The following is a 17,297-nucleotide window of genomic DNA, read 5'->3' on the forward strand; positions in this document are numbered from 1 at the left end:
AAAATCACATGAAGTAGAGTTTGTCCGCCTGAAGAAGGATGAGGAGGACTGTATCTGGGTGCTTTTGCGTGTCAAGGGCCCACAGGCGTTAGATCCCATCAACATCCTTGTGGAAGAGGAAATGGAGCCGATGACAGCTTTTCATAGAGCCGCGGCCACAGAGCCACTGCTATCATACTAGCTAAAGGAAACAGATTATTCTGACACGGAAGTTGTACCCAAAACACACCCACTTCAGCCTGTAAGCTCACCGGGTCTCCCTGCTAACACGGCCTTTTGTTTCGGCGCCACTGAGAAGTTTACCTAAGAGTGACGACTCCTCACTTCCGGACGTTTCCTCGGATGACGTTACTAGTTTGCACCGCTGCAACTAACTTTATCCATAAAGCCATCTGAATGATCCTGCGTTGTGCTCGAAAACATGACGAAAATTCACACCCAGCTTTGACAAGGCTTTGCTTTCTCCTGCACCGTTGGGATTCTCTTTGACCAGGGGATACCGTCTAGACATGGGGCTTTGAAACTCCCGTCTGTCCTACAGATATCACTTTAGTTATTATCTAACTTAACCCTAAATCCATTTTGTTCTGATCTTTGACCCTTTTGCACAGAGCTACACTGCTCTGCTTGCTTTGCTCACTCTCTTGGGTCTCAATGGTGCAAGCCCAGAGGAAACGTCCTTCATCCTTCCAGGCTCGAGTCAGTATAGTCTGGGAAAAATATTCGGAATATTTGCTTCTTTGGAGTAGCAACAATTGTTCCATTACTTCAACACTGAATGAACTGGGCAGCTAGCTAAAATAAGCTAATCTGACAGAACTTTTGAGAGTACTTCAAAGTTCTATTCATAAATGTTTAAGTTTTAGGAATAGGTATACTCCTAAATGTGTTTGTCGTCCCCCCCATTCACTGCTACTGCTAGCTAGCTGCTAGACTAAGCTAACCTCTTAGGATTTCTGAGAGTCATATTCATAAATGTTTATAATCTATAATGATATACCAGGAATATGAGCTAGTTGGCTAATGTAAGCTAACATGACGGGATTACTATGAGAATTTTTAGGCCATATTCATAAATATTCATCCTCGCTGCAATTACTAGCTAACTCGCTGACATAAGATATTCTGACAGGATTTTTTTTATGTCCTATTCGTAAATGTTCATAATCTTCACTGCTAACGCTAGCTAGTTGGCTAATGTAAACTAACGTGACAGGATTTCTGAGTTTTTTAGTCATATTCTTTTTTTTTTTTTTTAATTATACTGATAACACTAGCTAGCTAGCAAATCTAAGCTAACTTGACAGGATTACTGTGTGGATTTCTAAGGTAATATTCATAAATATTCATAACCTTGACTGCTAATGTTTGCAGCCTGGCAAACATAAGCTTAATTAACATGATATCATGAGAAAAACATCTTTATAAAACTACTACTGATGAGCGGGTGCCTTTTTTAAAAGCGTTTGAAAGGTGTGTGTTTTACTTATGTACTTCAAATGAGTTTTAAACGGACGAAAGGTGTGCGCTTGAGTGTGTAAGGAGAAGCATTTGTACCCCTAAAGGTGCAGTGTATTCCCTTTTTTTCTGTACGCAATAGACTGTAGACTGTATTACATTACAGTTCTCCACAAGTCTTCCAAAGGCCACACATATCAGTGAACGTATCAGTTTCCTGAAATTAAAAACTACAAATAAATCAGTCTTGCTCTGCCAAAAAAAACTCTTCAGGCCCCTCTACCACCAGCGAGACACCTTTTCACTTCGCTCTTGTGCAATAACAAATACTCAGACTACTCCGGATTTGCCACAAAAAGCGTTTGAACATGCCAAAGCAAACATTACGAGAGTCATAATGGGAGTCTGGCTGTACACGGTGTGTAAACGGGAACGAAGTCGTGTAGATAAGTGAAGTTTACACATACTTGTTCCTCTCTCCCTTCCCGATTTTGAAAGGTGCGAACATGTCATGAGCCAAAAGGCCTGAAAAGGCGTCTTTTTACGCCTAGGCAGGCGTGACACGGCCGTGCTGACAGTCATCCTCTGGATTATTCCAGCTGTTGCAACGTGGGAGAGGAAAACTAAAGAGTCTACACCTGCCCCAGAATCCTGTTCACCTCACTGCTGCTGTATGGAGCTGCCGAGTACATGACATCACCACGCCTGTAAACACACACCTGCCAACACACCCGAGTCTTCTGGGAGAGTCCCCAGTTTTCCTCAAGACGTACTTCTCATATATATATATTTTTTTCCTTTTTTATCCAAACAAATAGCTAACAACTATTTAATCACCCGGGAAATCGAAGTCTAGACTTGAGTTCTGTATCTAAGCAATGGTTGGTTCTTTGGTTACCAGGACAACCAACCACGCCCACTCAACAGCAATATCCTTAAGAGTCTTAGATGCTTCAAGCGTTATTACTTTGATCTACTTTTACATTACGTTACATTATTTTTTTCACTTATAAGGCAGCACTCTTGAATTCTCCAATCTGATTGGTCAGGAGGTTCATACACAGTGACACAATCTATAAACCGTTCATAATAACAGATGTAAAAACATGCTATTTAACAAAGGAAATCGTGTCATGTTTGATTATGGTGACGTTTTCTGTAAAGAGATTTTTATGTAACATTCCTAGAAGGAACTTTAAGCTGTAAATTTAAATGTACTGAACTTGGAAAGTCTGAATTTTGCGTTGTGAACCACGTAGAACCTTCCGTTCTGTAGAAATATAAACGAGTTCGCTTCATGGCCAATGGACTGCGAGTACCTTTTTCATCATTGGTCTGGGTGAGTCAGTATTTTTGCTACTTTGTTGTTGCTAACACAACCAGTAGGGTGCCATCATTAGGTGCGTGGACCCCTTAAGAAGTCGAAACATTTTAGCAGAAATGGATGATATCAAGACAAATGGACTGTGAGTGAGTATGTTTGCCATGTGCTTGGATCCTGAGAAATCCTAGCAAAACCAGTACGTCCCGACGCTTTGGTGGAAAGTGCTTGGACCCCTGCAAAACAGGCTGTTTTCGGTACAACGTGCAGCGAGTTTCTTGTCATTAGAAGTAAATTTGGCTTGTAAGTGTCTGCTCTGTTCTTAAAGACAGAGAGAGCTACGAAACAACCATCAGTGTTGTCACGAAATCTAAAACGCATAGTTTAGTTTAAAAAAAAAAAAAAAAACGGCCTCAAGATTACTTCCGGCCGTCAAGCTTTGATGGTAAACAGAGTGCGCGTTTATGAAACTTGGTGAAGAACACTGATTTAAACCGTCATTGACAAGTGAGATGTTCTGGCACGTGTGTGTGTGTGTGTGTGTGTGTGTGTGTGTGTGCTTTACCAAGTTGCTTGGACCTGTTGACCTTTGCACACTTCTTATCTAGTAAATCAAGCGAAGCCTAGGATTTTTATTTACTCAAACAAACAGCATGAACGATGGAGTACTATTTATTTGGAATAAAATCGCTGCAACACGTAAGGTTTTCATATACTTTCTCCGAAGCCACGTTAATTGTTCCGCGTCTCACGTCAGCGGTGACGACCCGCGCTTAAGAACCCTTGAGAGAATCCCTGTGTGGTTTGAGCGATTTAATTGAACCCATTTTAGAATGAATAGGTTTAACATCCCCACCAGCCGAAGACATAAAGGCGTAAAAGCTTCTTCAAACGAGGGAAACCAATTTTTCAGGGATAGGAACAGTCCGAGCTGGCGGGCGAGCAAGCGAGCAAGCCTTCCCCCATCTCAGACTCTCAGCCTGATGTTCGCTCTTCAAGCTGGGCCTCTAATTATTTCATCGTGTAGCAGGAAATCCTACCAGGCCTACATAAACAGTGCTGGGAGGGGGGGGTTATACCTCTATGCCAGAGCGCTGGTGACATCTGACATGCGAGCGCCCCCCCCCCTCCCTTCCATCCGCTAAGCTACTGCCCCAAACACACCCCAAAGCCCAGAACACCGGCCCTCTCCTTCTTTCCTTTCAGAGGTTAAGATACTCGAGTCTTTAAGTGGTCGAGGTTTAAGAGGTCGAGGCTTTGTGATGCTGAGCTCTGAAGTGCGAGGCCGTTTTAATGTCAGCCAGACGGCAAGACGCAATTTAACGCGTCCTTAGAGCTTCGCTGCTCTTTATTTCTTTTGACCGAGAAATGCAAATCTCATGAAAACGGATATTGTGCTAACTAGCGAGTCTATTTTCCGTAACCGTGTAAATTCATAGCAAAACAGTTTGTCCTGTTGCCTGAGGCATCGCTGTTGTTTTTATCGCACTGGGTTTGATCTATAGGTGGTATTTCCTTTTCTTTTTTTTTTCGAGATTTTCATTTGAATCCTTTTCAATACACTTTATTAACCGCTTTTCAGTTATTATTTAGAACTAAATTTCTTACACACTATATATATATATTTAAACAGACTTGCAGTACTTTCATATTTTAAAAAACAACAACCACTAGTCGGCATTTCAAATCCACTCTTAAAAGGTTCTTTATAGCAACATAGGTTCTGCAAAGAACCTTCTTGTTGTTAAGAACCATTTTCCATTCTATAAGCTTCTTGAGTTGAGCTGTATCATTCTTCGGAGATTACAGAAGTTCTTTATGGTTCATTATCGGTTCTTCAGAGCAGTGTATCGGTTCTTCAAGGTGTCGTCCTTTAACAGATTAAAGTGAACCCTATAAAGTTCTTTATGGGACTGGAAAAGGTTCTCCAGGCATCACTCTTAATACCCTTACTTTGGTTCCTAAAAGTACTAACTAAGGTTATAATAACACGGTTCCTTGTAGCACTGCTATGAAGAAGCATTTCTGGGTTCTTTAAAGCACCCAGGTAATAGATGGTTCTCTAAAGAACTTGAGAGTAAAAGGTTCTTTGCGGAACTTAAAAGGGTTCTCCTGTAGCATCAGGCTGAAAACCCCTTTTTGGTTCTAACCTTGTTGGAACCTTTACTTTTAAGAGTGCGAGCTGTATTGGTGCTGAAGTAAGCCTGACGTCCTCCGATCCCATCCCATATGCAAATTATAGATTAATGTTTACGTCGAACGAAACTAGCTGGTTTAACGGCTGTTTAACGACAATAAATGTAACTACAAATGGATCAAAAGTACGATTAATACATTAAAATAACGCCATTGTTGACAAACTGCTGCAGTATAACTTCCGAATGTAGTATGTTTTGGGCCATGTTCTATGGGGATTTAACGGTTTGTATCGGTTTCCATTCGACATAAACATGCCACCCATGAGACACAACACATTACCAATAGAGACCCACAAGGACCATTATAGTTTCCATTAAAACCAATACAATTCCCATTATAACCATTAAGACCATTAGAATTTCCGTAATGGTTTCTGTTGGGGGGGGGGGGGGGGGGTTCAGCAGGGATGAAAATCTGATTTTCTTTTCATGGAATAAAAGTGGCTCAGACATTTGGAGCTGAATGTGAAGGTGTAAGATTTCCACTCTTGGCAGCTGCAGGGATCCAGCATCCTCACATGCTGTGTGTTTTCCTAACGGGTTGCTCACACACACACACACACACACACACACACACACACACACACACAGAGCTGATGTAAGGGCATGGTGGAGCACGCAGTTTCCCCAGCGCGGCAAAACCACTCCACGATGTGCCAAAATCCAAACTTCTGCTAGACCTAGACGGTGGAGGTGAAAGTTTGATTGACAGCCACTTCAAATGTCTGCCGGTTTACATCCATAAATCTCTTAGTGCGGTTTGATGTCAGTGAATACAGACATCGCTGCGTGCAATCTGTAGAACTTAAACAAACAAATGGATTTCTTATGGGAAAACTGACTCATCTTTACTTTATTTTATTTTCATTTTTTTTACCTGAGGCACCAGATGAGCTCATATCAGCTTTAAATACACACACACACACCCACACACAGATATAAATTAGATTTAAACTGAGGGCAGAATTTCCACATTGATATAATGTCCATGTTACTACAACAAATGAAGCTTGTAAATATACACATTTCTATTTGTTATTTATTATTTACTGTATTAACATAAACCTGACTTTATTTACCTCCTCACGTTATTGGCAAAACTATGGTAAATGGTCTGCACTTATATAGTGCTTTCATCCAAAGTACTTTACAATGGTTCTCATTCACCCATTCACACACACACACACACCAGTGGTAGCAGAGCTGCCATGCAAGGCGCTAACTTGCCATCGGGAGCAACTTGGGGTTCAGTGTCTCGCCCAAGGACACTTTGGCATGTGGAGTCACGTGGGCCGTGACTCGAACCGCCGACCCTACGATTAGCGGGCGACCCGCTCTACCGCCCGATCCACAGCCGCCCAAAACTAATACGTGAGTGTCACGTGAATGGTGTTGGGGTTGCAGGGCGCCAATATTTACAGTGATCCCGGAAGGGAAAAAAAATACCGCTTTAGATTCCTGTTCTCGGTTGACAGGAGTGGAACCCGGTGTATTCTGTATACCGTATACTGTCGCAGCTCATGCGGCTCAAAGGTCTGCGTGTAGATGCTTTTCCGCTCAGCTCGGATGTAAAGAGTGTTGAGTTTTAGAGCCAGTGGAACAGCTTTGGTGTACTTTGTAACGCTTGGCTCTTCGGATTCCGTGGAATCGAGAAAGCACCACACGGGTTTTTCCTTTTCGTTTCGATTATTATTGTGGTGACTCCACGATGTTCCGCAAACACAGAGCAGACGTTTACGGAGCGACCGTCTGCGAACTGTGAGGCGTATTTACCTCGTTTATCACCAACCGCCATCTGACAGAATAGTTTTCGGAGTCCACGGCATGCCTCGGCCTGAGCGCCGAGCGGTAGCTCCCGATCCTGACTGTTTGCGTGTCAGAAAGTTTGGTCGCTTCCTCCTTCACGCTGAACAGACACCGAGTACACAAATGAAATTCTTTTCTTTTTTAAAAAAAAACAACAAAAAAAAAACAACAAAACAAACCCGCCGAAGATGAATTTTCAGATATTGAAAAAAATCTAATCAAATAAATAAATAAATAAATAAATTTGACGACCTCCCCACCACCTTCACGTGCGTTTGGACGCTAATCACTACCAAGTTCCGTTTTTTAAAATTCACGTTCAATCCTCAAACATATAGAACATAGAACTACTGAAGAGAGCTCGCAAGCAGCCACAACAAGCTAGATAGAAGTGTTCTGTATTCTGTGCAGATTTTAGATTACACACACACACACACACACACACACACACACACACACACACACACACACAGAGCCCATATTTACAGACGGCACACAGATAGAGCTGCTGAGTCAGGAGGTTTGTCTTCTGTCTGTGCCTGCATGTGCAGCTCGTGCTGACAGATACATCGATAACGGTACATTTCTTCTGTTCGGATCCAGAGCTTTTAAAGTTGCAACATTGTGAGATTAAAATGCCCGTCTTTTTACGCTCCGCCGATGCTCCACACGTTGGGTCTCCACCGTCAATAAGCATTTCAGTTCCTTTTGTCTTGCATTAGTGAACTAACTTTCGCCTTTTTTGTTATTGTTGTTGTCGGTGTCATTCCAGCTGACAAAAAAAGGTCCCCAGGACGTCCCCCTCTATGAAAGTCCCCGGAACGTCCGTGTGTAAGGTCCTACGACGTTCACAGGACATCCGGCGGCCATTCGGGACGCTTAGGGGACTTTCGCTGAAATGAACACATACAGTAGCGTTATGATTCGATATCCTCTGACGTCCTCGGAACGTCCGCCAGCGAACGTTATAAACCGGACCAAATGCAGACCGAAGTGGACGAAGGCCCGGGGGACGTCCCCTGTTTGCTGGGATGGTAGCAAAGATGATCGTGAAAGCTAAAAAATTAAATCTGCACAACTTTCTTCTGAATTTCGACGTCAGGACGTGTTAAGTGGCCGAGGTCCGCGTCTTTACAGGCGCATCTCAGAAAATTAGAATATGGCGGAAAAGTTGGATTTTTTTCCCCCGTAATTTAAATTTAAAAAATTGCACTTTCATATTTTCTAGATTTGGATCACACATGAAGTGAAATATTTCGAGCCTTTTTTGTTGTCGTTGTTGTCGTTGTCGCTTTAATCTCGATGATTACGGCTTACAGCTCACGGAAATCGAAAATCCAGTCTCTTAAAATATTTGAATAAAGAATTTATAATACAGAATAATGTATTCATATATATTAATAATGTACAACGCAGCTAACAGGTATTGGACGTTTTTGCAAATCTAAATCATCACGTGTCTGAAAAGATACCGTTTGACTCCAGGATACTACAGTATCTGAACATCCAAAATATGTCGAACGCCGACAAACTTTAGGCCACGCCCCCTTCATGAGCAAGATCGACAGCTACGACTTTTTTTCTTCTTCTTCTTCTTTTAAAGCTTTGCAAAAAATACAACTTGTTACGTTAACTTAACGTTCCAGCTTTATCTCTGGCTGTTACAAAGCGCCGACACTGGAGACTCCTTCCTTAAGTGTTCAATAAAACATCGCCATACAGAGGACTTCACCATGTCGAGCAACGATTCTACGTTGTCGCTATAGAAACGTTAAGGTGTTAATATAACGAGCGCACGAATACGTATAAACCTGTGATTTGTAACCTGTCAGAGCTGCTGTACTAAAAAAAAAATTGATCCACACCTTCTGACCAATCAGAATCGAGAACAGCGCTGCGGTGTAAAGAGTTTTAATCAGCCGTGAAATTTCACAAGTTCTGTTAAAATGATATTCAGGTCACCAGAGATGCCGTCCAAAAAAAAAAAAAAAAGGGTGGCGTATAGGCATGTTAGACGGTGTGTGTGTGTGTGTGTTTAAGGGCTTACAGATGAAACCAAGTGTGCCAGCGAAGACAAGATAAACACACACACACACACACACGCTTAGGAGATACAGAAAGTGTTTCATTGCTCCATGACATACTTCATACACATCAGTAGAGTCAGTGAAGTGTGCTACGTGTGTGTGTGTGTGTGTGTGTGGACCATGGAGATTTCCCATCAGCCCTGCTGAAAGTTCCATGGCAAGCCAAATGAACATTAAATCAACAGTGCTAGTATTAAGATCTCCAGATTGTGATGGTTGTGTTGTTTTTTTTGTTGTTGTACGGAATAAACCACTCCACGTTGTGCTGTTGGAGGAAAATAAACAACGACAGGCTGGTGCGGTGAAACAGAGTTAATGGCACCAAGAGCCTGGTGTCAAGTCTTTTTATTCCTCTTATACTACAGCAACCTGCCAGTGATTGACTTTTAAAAAATCCGTTAAAGAACGTACACATTGTACTTTTTATTTATTTATGGTTACATTTAATGACGCGGAACAGCATTCTTCGTTAACGGTTTACGTTCGCCATTCTGGCACAAACCTCTCGTGTGGGCGGGGCTTAACAGCGATTTACTCTCATTGGCTAGTGAGATTTGGATCGACAGCTCGAGTGTCAGCTGAGGAGGAGGATGATGATGATGATGATGATGATGACGCACCGTGCCGCTCCTGACAGCTCATCTCAAAAAAAAAAAAATAGTCGTACGAGACTCCACCCAAACCTCAAATATTAATAATGAACTAATATACTGACTAAGAATAAGTAAGTGATACTTTCCACTACAAAGTACAAACACTATAAGCTAGTGCCTTATCCCAATGGAGACGTTTATCGCTATCGATAAACGATACAGAGAACCGCATCCAGAACGCTCTCCAAAATTCGCAACAGCGAAGTCGCGGTTAAGCCCCGCCCACACGAGAGGTTCGTGCCAGAATGTCGAATGTAAACTTGCGGAGCGTAAACGAAAAGTTCGAACGTAAAAGTCTGCCCGCGCGTTCATAAACCGTGATTGGCGAAAAGGACCGTTAACGAAGGACAACGTTTACACGAAGACAGTTTTCTTCTTTCTCATTGTATATATTTGTTCGTTTCTTGAAAATTTTCATTCAGTACTTTTTGGCACAAATTGAATCCCATGCATTCCCTGGGGGCGGGGCGGGGCGGGGCGGAGCTTGTAGGACTGGCGGCTTTTCCAATTTCATTATTCATAAAATCTCACGATGAGAGTGAGAGTGTAAGTATGCCTGCCTTTTCTGTTGTCTAATGACTTTTTTTTTCGTTTTTGGGGGGGATTTGTTAAAGTTGCCATGTTGGTGAAAAAACAACAATATATATATATATATATATATATATATATATATATATATATATATATATATATATATAAAAGTATAGGATTATATTTTAAAAGTAAAGGATTAAAAACATGCTTTGAGGGGAGAAGGAGACGAGGCATCGTGTTCTAAACAGAAGTGCACTGAAAATGCCTGTAATCGCTTCCACTCCACGTCACATCCCAGTCATTTATGCGGGTTAAAAGTGCGCCCGAGGTGTTCTTTACCACTAAATTACATGCGAACTCACCTAATAAGCTACTTCTGAGGAAAAGTATAATACAGACGTTTAACGCTAGCATGCTAAATCACATAATAGCCTAGCATTTCCTATAGTAGCGAGCTTATTTTATATCCTGTGGGCTGAGCGTTCCGCTGTATAATCATAATAATCTCCGACCTTTTCTAAAAAAAAAACGTGCCCTGAGTCAGAGAGCGCAGAGCGGGTTAACGTTCACAGCGTGACCCGCGTGGAACAGATTCACGGGTTTCGCAGCTCTGATTTGGCCTTGTTGTCATCTCGGAATTCGGCGAGGGACCGGCCGCTCCTCACTCAGCACGGGGTCCGTTAGTCTCCCAGTCACCCCAATCAGACAGGAGCTCCTTCACCGGGGTGGCCCTGCCATCCGGCCTTCTGATTGTCCTGGAACGAAGAGTCATGTCAGGGGGCCTCATCAAACAAATAATAGCTTTAAATTGACAATCAGGGCAGGTGATTAGAGAGGAGCGCGAGAGAGGCTCGCTGCTCACATCGATCCTCTATTACACTCACATTCTGACACCGATAAAACCCCACACCGCTTTTACACCGCCTCATCACCACCGATCCAGATTTCAGTTTCTTCGGAACTTTAGCAGACTGCTCGAACGATTTCTGTGATTACAGTTTGCTTTGATGATGTGACCGCAATTGGGTTTTTTTTCTTTTTTTTCTTTTTGCCACTAAGGAAACCTTTAATATCTCAGACCCGGCTGTTTACACAATATTTTGATCAAGAAATAAAAAAGAAGCCGATAAAAAAATTCTAAGCAAAGCGAAAAACACCAACAACACGAACCACCCTGCCTTATTTTTTATGTATTTTATTATTTTGCCTCATACAGAATCAATTGCTCCTCCTTAAAACGCAACTTGTCGCATGAGGATGTGCGTACTGATTTTACAAAATGGCCGACTGTACGGTATATTCAAACCTTTACATAATAAAAACATTGCTTAGAATTCATTATCAAAGTCACAGTTCCGCACTAGATCGTAACGCAGTTATCTCGTGTCCCGACGTCCGCTTCAGACTTTCATTCATTTTCACAAATAATGTATTAGAGCTGTACTTTGTATCCATTTGTTCTTGTAATGTTACAGGAAAACTACAAAGCATAAACTCCCCTGTCTTAAACATGTCAACAAACTTAAAGTTACAGCTCTACCTCTGACCGTTACAAAGCGCTGAAACTGGAGACTCCTTCCATCAATGTTAAATAAACATCTCCTTACAGAAAACGTCACCATATCGCTGATTACGCCCGTTTTTTTTTTAATCGGTTTCTACAGAGCGTCTGTTGTACGAGTCCCTGTGAACGAGCTGTTACTACAGAGACTACACCCTATTAGAACATAGAGTAAACCTGCGAATTGCGGCCACCGTTATAGACAACGGATCACCGTCTAACCAATCAGAACCGAGGCACGAAAGCCTGACTGACCACGAATACTTCCGAATCCTTGATACCGTCGTCCTCCTCCCTCCTCCACTGACCGACCCCTTTGTCTTTTGTGTCCACAGAGGCCGGAGTGAAACGTGTGAGGAACCCGGGAAGCTAAACTCTATTACTTTGGTTTGTTTAGGCCATTTAGCGTCCTAAAAATAGCCGCGTCGCTCAGCACCTGTTATTGACCCGTTTCCGCCTATTGCGTGCCTCGAGGCGAGACTGTGCCGCAGCACAAACGGGACGCAATGTAAAACAGGATTAAAAAAACCAAACAAAACATGAAAACAATTTTTTTTTTTTTTCCGTCGAAGAGGCGTTAAAGTGCAGCTCGAGGTCGTGATCTTCACTTCAAAGGCTCCCGAAGTTCCTCAAACTGGAAGGAAAACAGTTACAGTCACGCTACTGTATTAGAAACAAACGGATCGAGGTGAAGACAGTGATGGATAACGCAAAGCACTTTTAACGTGTTTGTCTGTCTTTGTCTGTAAATCCTGTCCTGAAATAACAGAAAGCAGCTTTGAAATCCCGAATCCGTCAGCACCCGTCAGTAGCAGCGCCGACGAGAACAGACCCGGGTCTGACAGATGAGACGAGAGCTCTCTTTTAAACTGTTAGCGCCGCATCGTTTTACTTATTTTATTTTATTTTATCCTGATGGAGAAAAAGCATCTTGATGGATGCTACTGTTTTTCTGTGGAATATCAATTGCACAAACAGTTAATAGCTAGCTAGCGTTTAATAAATAAATAAATAAATAAATAGATTGGGGCGGCTGTGGATCAGGCGGCAGAGCGGGTCGCCCGCTAATCGTAGGGTCGGCGGTTCGATTCCCCGCCCACGTGACTCCACATGCCGAATGTCCTTGGGCAAGACGCTGAACCCCAATTTGCTCCCGATGGCAAGTTAGCGCCTTGCATGGCAGCTCTGCTACCATTGGTGTGTGTGTGAATGGGTGAATGAGACACAGTGTAAAGCGCTTTGGATAAACGTGCTATATAAGTGCACACCATTTACTGTTTAAATAAATACGCGCATAGTAATGTATCGGAAAACTACTCCATTTTTCCAACAGCACCGTACTTAACATACAACAATGAGCAAATATTACATACGTGTGTCGGAGTCTGAAAAAACCCTTCGCACGGTCAAACTGTTACATGTCGACTATATATCGATTTGAAAGCTGTGTACAATGGCTTCCTGAACTGAAATACGTCCACCGCTACCTTTCTGACCTGATCTTAGTGATTGAAAAATGACACTACTGTAAAGAATTACAAACAGGACCGTCAGGTTCACTTTAATTTACCGCATCATCAGATCACATCACCTGAGGCGAAAGTCACACGCGACATTTGAACTCGAGCCTCATCGTCATCTCGTCATCCGTACGCTTCACACACGAGAGTGGAGAAATAATCACGATTCGTTCGCTCACTCTTTTTTCCCGCTGGATCGGTTTGTTTTTATTTACAGTGCCTTCGCTGTCTTCGTAATGAGCTCTCATGAGTTTTTCAGCTGACTGCTAATCCCAGCGTTAGCTAGTGCTAACACAGAAATCGGACGCAGCCGGCTAACATTATAGACATTTCTATGAAGGTGGTTCATGCGAAGAATCATTTAACATGGGTCTGTAAGCGATTCCTTATCTAAAGCTGCACATTCAAACGGATTATGTTTACCACCCAGGAGGAATGACGCTAATTCTGTTTCCACGCTCGTCACCAAATCGATAGCGATAAACGTCTCCATTGGGATAAGGCACTAGCTTATTGTTTATTCTAGTTTTGTTATGTTTCTTGACAAGTTTTTTTGGAAGCACGGAGCGTTGGAAAGCTTACCAGATTCCGCCATATCGTCTTTTCCGGATCGTCCGAGATCAGGGTGTAGCGAAGAGGCGATGGGGGCGTGTCTGAAAATAAAAATAAATTAAAAAACGCGAGGAGATACACATGTAAACAAAGTTTTACAAATGGGTCCACTTGTCCTGATGGCATTGCTCAAACAGTTCTTTTTTCGGTCATGTTCTACATATTTTCTAGGTCATTTATACTATTAAGAAGAAAGTCGACTTTTGTACCTTTAACGTTCATATCTAATGTTTTAGATTTCCAAATCGTTGCGTCATTTTTAAGCAATACGAACACGGACTTCAGAAAACGCTCTAAGATATGTCCCAAATCACCAAAATATATCATTACTGTATATATAATAAATACAACGGAGCAGATCGTCTCATATTGTGATATAATATAAGCTCTACTCAAACGCACTAACTTCATGCATTTCAGCCCAAACACACACACACACACACACACACTTGTACACTATCACACTGCTGGCACACACCACCACCACCCGAGTGGAGAAGGGTGGTGTAATGTGCGAGCTGAGGGCTGTTTTGAAAGGCCTGCAGCGACATGAAGGATTTTTCCACAGCGTTTAGTCTCCCTGCCTACTAAAAGGGGCCTAGCGTGCCTAGATCTCGCCGAGGCTCGTTCCACCCAATGAAGATGAATGGCCTTTATCGACAGCCCCATCTGAAAACATGGCACTACGCACCGGGACCTTTGATGCAGCTCTTGTGTTGCAGTGCCACCGAAATGTCCAACAACAAGGAACTGGTCCTCGGTGCAACAACACGGCCACTGTAGCAATGTTTTCGCTCTGCATTTATAGGGGCAGGCGTGCTGGTAGGAGTAGACCCACAGCAGCCGGAGGAAAAGTCTAGAAATACCACTAATACACTTTAAACGGACTGTGTGGTACACTTAAAAAGCTCAGCGTGTGTGTTTGTTCTTTGACACGCTCATTATTTAAATATTCCTTTATTTAAGTAAAGAGAACACGGTTGCTACGTGCTTGAGTCTTCCAGGATTGATAATTTACCTCAGATTGCACCTTTACAAATCCGTAACTGACATAAAACTCCCTCAGAGAAAAGATTCTTAGCTTCCTAAAAGACTTCTAGTTTGAAACCCTTTCTTTTTCTTTATAATTTCAGACTCATCACGTCAATAACGGTAGGTGTTAACATCTGCTGGTCTGAACTAGCTAGCTAGGCTAGATGTGAATAAAACTCACGTTTGTAGTATTAGTTTAGTGTCAGAGTTGCCAACTTTTGCCTTGGAGTAGAGAAGGCTAATATTTTAAAACTTGGATTGATGCTAGCCTGTTATTTTTATTTATTTATTTATTTATTTTTTGCCTACTATTCAAAGATGCCTGTGAGCATTAGCTTAGCAGCTACGTGTTATAACTAGCTATATGGCTAAGCTTGCTAACAGAATTCTACCGTATACTTGTTTTGGAGGGAGAGTGGACCGAGACTGACTGACACAAAAAATGACTAAACACGCAAAAGACGACTAAACACAAGGTTAGCTCTTTAGCTAGTCAGCTAGCTAGCACATTGCCAGCAAGGCTCACACAGGCAACCTAAAGACATAGTGATAGGGATTAAACTGTTATATATATATATATATGTGTGTGTATGTATGTATGTATGTATATATATATATATATATATATATATATATATATATATATATATATATATATATATAAAAGAACATTTTCACTCAGAAATGTTAATAAAATACTAAAACTTTGTAATAATAGTTATAAAACAACCGCTAACCCAAATTTCCAGGCTTTTTTTTTTCTACAAAATAAAATAGGGTGCCTAAAACGTTTGCACAGTACACATTTGATCTCATATTCATATATATATATATATATATATATATATATATATATATATATAAAGCATACTGCATATAATACAAACCAGCAATCATAAACATAACATTTAACAGAAATTCTCCATAACAGTGACTCGTGAGCTCCTCAGGCACGAGATTCAAAAATCAGCAGTTTTCCAATAAAGTTGTGAAGAAAAGAAGAAAAAATAACCAGCTTTAAAAAAAAAAAATCAAAAAGTTTATTTCATTTCATTCGTCCCAGGAAGCAATCCGTGCTATTTTAGAGGTTAAATGATTCCGAAGGGAAACTAATCAACATATTTAAAAAAACCTTTTTTTTCTCTCTCCTCAAATTTCTCTTTGATAGACAGATCAGACCTCAACTAATCAGTTTTTTCTTTCTTTATAACGCACAACGAAATCAGAGCACTTATGATGAATACATTAAAAGTACATTAGCAATTTATGAGCTGTGGAAGGCGGCGGTTGTTTGTGCGTACACTACGGCACCCTGGGAAGTCTCGGGCTCTGTTCTAATTGCACTTGATTGGTTCGGGATGCTTTTGTTTCGGCGAACGCCGTCACGTGTACATGCTGCAAAAGATGGCAGATTTTTAAAAAACAAAAAACATTTAAAAGAAAGAAAGAAAATGTTTTTTTAAATTAACTTATTATTTTTTTAAATACATATTTACAGTTTAAATAAGTAAGCGTGTACATGAAGTTAAAATAAACAGCGAAATCTGACAGGAATCGACAGATCAACTGTAAACCCGTGTTTGTTTTAGAGGACGAGGATTATTTCCTAGTCTCGCTCGTAAAGACGGATTTGTTCAGGCAAATTTCACTTGATCCCTTCGGCTGAACCTTAAATCCGATCCGTCGGATAATCAGACCTGTGAAGTAAAGCTTATCGACGCACAGTCTGAAAGGGCCATTACTGCTCTTATTTCATCTATTCCATTCACCCATTCGGTTTATTTTCAATTACCGTAACACAGGTTCGATGTAAGGAATAAAACACTCTGTGTTACGCCATTAAAGGAAGGTAATTATTTAGTAAAACAACACGTCCTGAAATGTTTTATTCCAGTTACACCGCAGCAATTTGCCAACAATTACAATTTATGAAAGAACAGCCCGATATACTGTATTTTTTATCCAACTATAGTTACATTTAATGTTGTGGAACATGATTGACGTTGCGGTGATGCTTTCTGTTGTTGGTGTTTATTTAACGTTTATGGAAGGAGTCTCCAGTGTCAGCGCTTTGCAACAGTCAGAGGTAAAGCTGTAGCCTTAATGAAGTTTAATTTTTCAGGGCAGAGTTGACTGTCATTCATACGTGTACGGACCGTCCGCGCACCTTGTCATGTCACAACACGGATCGTAGACGGTATATGTATATGTTCAGTAATGATCAACAGACGCCCGTCTTCGCTCCTGACCTCTTCAGGATGCTCTTCCGTAATCCCTCTCTCCGAAGCCAGGTCGGGTCAGAAGACGAACCCCCTCCCGTCCACCCATCCACTTTTCTTTTTTTTTTTCTCCAATTCATTTTGCCCTCTTTACTTCCTATGTAATTATTTCCTTTCGGGAGGCCGGTGCATGAAGTCGAGTGAGGGCAGGCGGGGAAGGGTCATTCAGCGTCTCGCTCCCTCCTTCCACCCCTCAACCACTTCAGAGCGCAGGAGGAAATTACAGGGGATCGGGC

General features: G+C 41.7%; 1 long non-coding RNA gene across 1 annotated transcript; it reads right to left on the reverse strand.

Moving 5' to 3' along the window:
- Positions 1–10,273: 10,273 nt before the first annotated feature.
- Positions 10,274–15,307, reverse strand: LOC108280243 (uncharacterized). Its single transcript, XR_006984256.2, has 3 exons — positions 14,964–15,307; positions 13,721–13,791; positions 10,274–10,812 (listed from the first exon to the last, which is right to left on the reverse strand). It is a non-coding gene; the product is annotated as an uncharacterized LOC108280243 (long non-coding RNA).
- Positions 15,308–17,297: the final 1,990 nt, after the last annotated feature.

Source organism: Ictalurus punctatus, chromosome 20 (genome assembly GCF_001660625.3).
Source record: "Ictalurus punctatus breed USDA103 chromosome 20, Coco_2.0, whole genome shotgun sequence".
Lineage (NCBI taxonomy): Eukaryota > Metazoa > Chordata > Actinopteri > Siluriformes > Ictaluridae > Ictalurus > Ictalurus punctatus.